This window comes from Callithrix jacchus, chromosome 6 (genome assembly GCF_049354715.1).
Source record: "Callithrix jacchus isolate 240 chromosome 6, calJac240_pri, whole genome shotgun sequence".
NCBI classification, from domain to species: Eukaryota; Metazoa; Chordata; class Mammalia; order Primates; family Cebidae; genus Callithrix; species Callithrix jacchus.
In genome coordinates this window covers 5,495,403-5,501,705 of record NC_133507.1, presented here as the reverse complement: position 1 = coordinate 5,501,705, position 6,303 = coordinate 5,495,403, and the positions used below count along the sequence as shown (strand labels likewise).

The 6,303-nt window shown below is 38.7% G+C and overlaps 1 long non-coding RNA gene across 1 annotated transcript in view; it reads left to right on the top strand.

Moving 5' to 3' along the window:
* The first annotated feature begins 1,641 nt into the window (after window positions 1-1,641).
* The window catches only part of LOC128932308 (uncharacterized), a 164,672-nt gene continuing 160,010 nt past the window's right edge, over window positions 1,642-6,303 (top strand). Inside the window, exon 1 of the long non-coding RNA XR_008481959.2 lies at window positions 1,642-1,962. This is a non-coding gene — a long non-coding RNA (uncharacterized LOC128932308). The remainder of the gene's footprint in view (window positions 1,963-6,303) is intronic.

The window sequence follows — 6,303 nt, the reverse complement described above, 5'->3', positions numbered from 1 at the left end:
AAACCATAAGCAAATTGAATCCAACAATATATAAGGAATTAAACACCATGACCTAGTGGGATTGATTCCAAATATGGATTGATTCCAAATATGCAAGGCTTCTTCCATATTTGAAAAAAATCAATAAATTAATGTAATGCACTGCATCAACAGACACAAGAAAAACAATCATATAATCACCTGATACATGGCTACTATCATTAGTGTAAACAAAGTCATCTTTTAAATCAACGATAGCTAAGAAATGCCGATGAGTTTATTTTGCCTTCACGTATCCCTTCTTGAACACATTTTCTTTCTTTACCTGGATCTGAATTTCCAAGTGATTTTCCCCTTCTCCCTGAAAAAATTATTCTAACGTTTTTTACAGGGCAGGTCTGCTGGTGATAAATTCCCTCCGTTTTTCTTCACCTGGGAAAATCTTTGTTTCTACTTGACTTTCATTATAAGGATAATTATACTGGATATAAAATTTCTTCTCTTTTCTTTTCTTGTCTTTTTTTCAGACAGGATCTCACTCTGTCACCCAGGCTGGAGTGCAGTGGTTCGATCTTGGCTCACCGCAACCTCCACTTCCGAGGCTCAAGTGATCCTCCCACCTTAGCTTCCTGAGTAACTGGGACTACAGGCATGCAACACCATGCCCAGCTAACTTTTTGTAATTTTGGTAGAGACTGGGTTTCACCATGATGCCCAGGCTGGTCTAGAACTACTGAGCTCAAGCAATCCACCCTCACTGACCTCCCAAAATGCTAGTATTACAGGCATGAGCCATTGCTCATCGCCTGGATATAGAATTTCTAGGATATAGAATTAATTTACATATAAGTAGTTTAGTACCTGTTTTCGGTATTGGAGGTCACATCTCTGTGTGGAAGTGGAATTGCTAGGTCATATTCCTTGGGTTATTCTGTTTTACTTTGGCAGGAAATGCCACACATTTCCATCGTCGATTTACAAGGGTTATAACCTCTCCACATCTTCAACAATGGTTATGTTTTTCCTTTTTTAAATTGTCACCATCCTCGTAGCATAAAGTCCCATCTCATTGTGATTTTGATTTGCATTTCTCTAAAAATGAAGTATTTTGAGCGTTGTTTTATATGCTTATTTGTCATTCATATAGACACTTCGGAGAACTTTCTATTTACATTATTTACCAATTCTTGCTTTTTCCCCCATTGAATTATAAAACATCCTTGCTATGGTCTGATTATTTGTTTTCCTGCCTTGATTCATATGCCAAAATTCTAATTCCCAATATGATGGTATTAGAACATGGAGCCTTTGGTAGATAATTAGGTCATGAGTGAAAGGCCGGTTGCCTCACCGGGAGGTGGGACACGCCCATCCCTCTCCCACCTGAAAATTACGTCACCGGAATCCACCCATCATCTAGCCCCGCCTTGGAAATCCCCTCTGCACTGGGCACTCAACCCCCGCCCTTGGAAAGCCCGTCTGCACTCGGCACCTAGCCCGCCCTTGGAAAACCCCGCCAAAACCTGCCCAATAGCACATTGCCCCATCTGGATATCCCGCCTTCCTACCTATAGCAGCTTGCCACGTCCATGTCCTGTTTCTCCACAACCAATCGGAATGCCTTCCCTCCCTATAAAACTCCAGGCCTGAGGGGAGTCAGGCGTGACTTCTCTGCCTTCTTTCCCCAGGACCGCAGAAACTCGCGGGGGAGCTGAATAAATTGGCAAATAATCGTTCTCCTGCGGGCCTCAGTTTCTTCATTTTATACTCGGCAGTAAACCTCGCACAAGCCTCAACCTCACAATGAGGACAGAACACTCAAGAATGAGATTCATTCTATCATAAAAGAGGTCCTTGAGAGCTATAGTCCTTCCACCATGTGAGGAGGCAGTTAGAAGGCACCATCTGTGAACAAGAAAGTGAGTCCTCGCCAGGCGCCACATCTGCTGATGCCCTGATCATGGATTTTCAATCTCCACAACTGTGAGGAACATCTCTCTGTTGTTTATTAGCTATGCAGTTTATGGTATCCACACAGACCAGCACATTCGTTATGTATTCTGTATGTATGATCCTCGCTAGATGTGTGATCTGCAATTTTTTAATCCTTTTGCAGGTTTTTTTTTTTTTTTTTTTTCCTAGCCATCTAAAGCCTATGGTGGGCAAAACAAATGCCAGTTTCTGCACCGTTCCAGCAAGGAACTGCCTGGCAGGTTAAAACCCATGGCCACCTTTTTTGTACATACATATTTTCCCCAAGCACCACCAGTCTACACTGGGAACACTGCACATGTGGGGAGTGAGGGACGGTCTGTTGATAAGCAAAAATGCCATGATGATTGATGACCGAGATTCAGCCATGTCTTTCTTCATTAAGTACACCCCGATAGCTGTAAGGTGTTGTTTTTTTTTTTTTTTAACTGGATTCTACAATTCTGAAAATGTTAATTCAGTCAGCGTTGCTAGCCTCATTGTTGCTTCACTTAAGGGGCCAATTCTTCAGCTACTCTTCAGTTTGCATGAAGTCACTTCCCTCATTCGGCATTTGTATGTTGGAAAAAAAATCTTCATTTCGCCTTTTATTTTTGAAATGTGCTTTCACTGTGTATGAAATTCTATGTCTACAGATTTTTTTCTCCCTTTCAGTATTTTAAAGATGTTGCTGTCTTCTCCCTTGCACTTTCGCGATGAGCTCTCTGCTACCGTCCTTGCTTTTGTTCTTGTGTGTGGAATGTGTCTGTTTCTCTCTGGCTACTCTTTCACTTTTCTCTTTATCATTGAATTTGGATATTTTGATTATGACTTGTTTTTTTTAATGTTTCTTGTTCTTGGGTTCATTAGGCTTCTTGGACCCATGGGTTTACACTTTCCATCAAATTTTGACAAGTTTTTACCATTACATCTTCAGTTATTTGAGAAAAATGCGTTCTTCATAAATTTTTCATAAATTGATTTTTCTCCATGTGTTTCATTTGGAGTTTGTATTGCCATGATTTATAATTCACAAATTTTTTTCATGGAATATTTAACCTGCCATTCCATTACACTTGATTCTGTCTAGTGTAATTTTCATCTAATTCATCGTAGTTTTCATGTCTGAAAGTTTGGTTTTGGTTTTTGAATAACTTTGATGTCTCCTCTGAAAGTTTTTTCCAAAAGTTTTTTTTGTTTGTTTGTTTTTGAGACAGAATCTTACTCTGTTGCCCAGGTGTCATCTCAGCTCACTGCAACCTCCTCCTCCTGGGTTCAAGCGATTCTCTTGCCTCAGCCTTCCAGGTAGTTGGGATTACAGGTGCATGCCACCATGCCTGGCTCATTTTTGTATTTTTTTTAGTAGAGACAGTTTCACCATGTTAGTCAGGCTGGTTTCAATCTCCTGACCTCATGATCTGCCTGTCTTGGCCTCCCAAGAGCTGGGATTACAGGCATGAGCCACCACGCCTGGCCCCCTCTTCTGAAAGTTTAAAACATACAGAATACAGTTCTGATAGTGTTTCTAATATTACATTTTGTGATTGATAATATATGTGTCCATTGTGGATCAATTATGATGTATTGATTATCCTCTTCATTAGATGCTATTTTTCCTACTTCTTTGTGTTCCTGATATTGGATGCTAGCCATTTTGAATTTTATCTTTTCAAGACTAGTGTATTTTTTAACTTCATATTTTTGATTCAGATATTTTGAGATTTAGTTCCTCTGCTTAGTTTTTAATATTTTCTTAGGCTAGACTAGAACAGTGCTCATTCTAGGGTTAACTGTTTCCCAAGATTCAGGAAAACCCTTTGATGTTACTATACTGAAAACCCCATGAATTATGAAATTTTCCAAGATGGCTGTTGGGAAGAAACATTACTCCCAGTCTATGATATATGATAGGCTCATTTGCTGTTAATTCTAATTGTTTTCAAATGGGCTCCCTGGCCTTGAGTAGTTTCCGTTCATGGAGGTGCTGTTTAAACCATAAAAACATTGTCTAAAGTCCGATTGTTTTTTTAAAACCAATTCCTGAATGTGAATTTCTTAAAAAAAAAAAATGTCATTTTTAATGAACTTGCTAGGGTTTGCCTAATTAATTCCCAGTGGTGCAAAATATATGTTAAGTCACCAACTTTGCAGTACATGTATTTAACATTTTTTGACAGCTGGATATGTGGAAATGGCATGCTACTCTACAGTTCTGAATTCACTTAACTATTAGGAAGCGCAAGCATTTTTCCATGTTTTTATTATTTATATTTTTGGTATATATTGTTTATGTCTTTGCCCATTTATAAAAATGTTTATGTTCTTTATTTTAAAAAACTATTGTTTCCTTATACATTTAAAACATATTAAGTTAGAGTATAAATAATTAAGAGAACACAGTTGTATAAAAATAGAAATTACTCCAGTAATTCCATTTCCATTCATATCACCACAGTTTAGTTTATATATTTTCCAACAATGTTGTGCCTGTGTATACTTTTGAAAAAATAAATGGATCATATATTTATATTTTTATACTACTTTTCAAATTGAATATTTTCAAGTCAATATCTCAGACACTTTAAGCAATGCTCGGTATCTATCAAATTCACTAGGCAGAGATTCATTAAAACATTTCTTATAAATAGACATTTAGGATTTTTTCCAATTTTTGCTAGCATTAATTGCCACAATATACATTCTTATTTCTGAACACTTACTGTACACAATCCTAAACAAGGCATCGCTGTGTTCATAATATAATTATATTTTAATTTGTGACATATTGCCAGATTGCCTTCACATATGTTTCCACAAGTCTGGAGATCCCCTCAGTCTGGAGATCCCCACAGCTCACTGATGCCCACTTCTCCACACTTCAACAATGCGTACAGTGAGGTTGGTCAACTCATAATGTATAATGTCTCTCCAAATTACTTTGTCTTTCTGAATTACTTTTAAAAGCTATATTCCCTGCACTTTTCATTTCTTTTAATTACTGATAGAGTATAGATAGTATCCACATATGGTCTGGGGTAACTTCTCTTTCGCTTTCCTTTTTTTCCTTCTTCTTTTTTTGAAAGGGGGGTCTTGCTCTGTCACCTAGGCTGGAGTGCAGAAGCATGATCTCGGCTCGCTGCAACCTCTGCGTTTTGGATTCAAGCAACCTTCCTGTCTCAGCCTCTGGAGTAGCTGGGATTACAGGCCATCACCACCATGCCTGGCTTTTTTTTTTTTTTTTTTAATATTTTCAATAGAGACGGGGTTTCACCATGTTTGCCAGGCCGGTCAGGAACTCCTGGGCTCTAGTGATCCTCCCCACTCGGCCTCTTAAAGTCCTGGGATTGCAGGCATGAGCAACTGTGCCTGGCCTCCTTTCTTATTTTTTATCTGCTAATCCTATTGCTAAATTTTGTGTAGAATGGTATTTATAAATCAAGTTAACTTCTTGTGACTGATTCTACTTTTCAATATATAGTTTGCCTTCCCTAGCTTACATTTTCAGCTCAGTTATAAATTTAGGCCAGTAATGCACACCTTGAACAGCATTCCATCCTTCAGAGTTATTGTCTTGGGCAAAGACCTCCGTTAGTAACTCTGGAAACCCTGAGTGCATGTTAAGGGTGAAGCAGTGCTACTGGATGGATTCCCCTGAGAGCCCACTAAGCAGAACAATGCAGTTTACTGAGTTTCAGTTAATTTTTATAAAGACATTTTATGTGAAATATATACTTTATTATGAAATGTGGAAAATATAGAAAATAAACAAAACATTTCTGTAACCCCATGGTGTGAACCCAGCAACTTTGGATTTTGGAGACCGTTCCTATTGCCATCTTTGCCATGGCTGTTTGGTGTGCTGCAGTGCCCGTTTCTTGGCTTTGATTTTGTTTTTTTTTTTCTGTCTTGTTTTTTTTCCATCAGCTGCTTATCACACATTCCACACTGCAGTGCAGCTCCTGCTTCCTGTGACCCTGTCTGAGTTCTCTTACAGCATATTCTCCTGGTCTGCTCTCCCCTACACCAGTCCCTACCCAGGGATGAACTGCAAAGATAGGTTCCCCGAATTTGTTGTTCTTTCTGCCTTTTGGGGAGGGGAGATAAATCTACCTTTGAATATTCTGTTAGACCCACCACCATATCCCATCACTTGTCAGCTCCACCCATTCATCCCGCAGAATAATTAAAAGGTGAAGCTAACCTCCTCTCTCTCTTTTTTTATTTGAAAGGTTACTTATAAATTGTAATTCCCGTGTGCCTGTTAACTATTAACCTTCCACAGGGGAACAAATACTGCAAACCCCAGGCTCTAGAATAGCAAAATCACCAGCATGGGGAAGACCAAAAATTTTT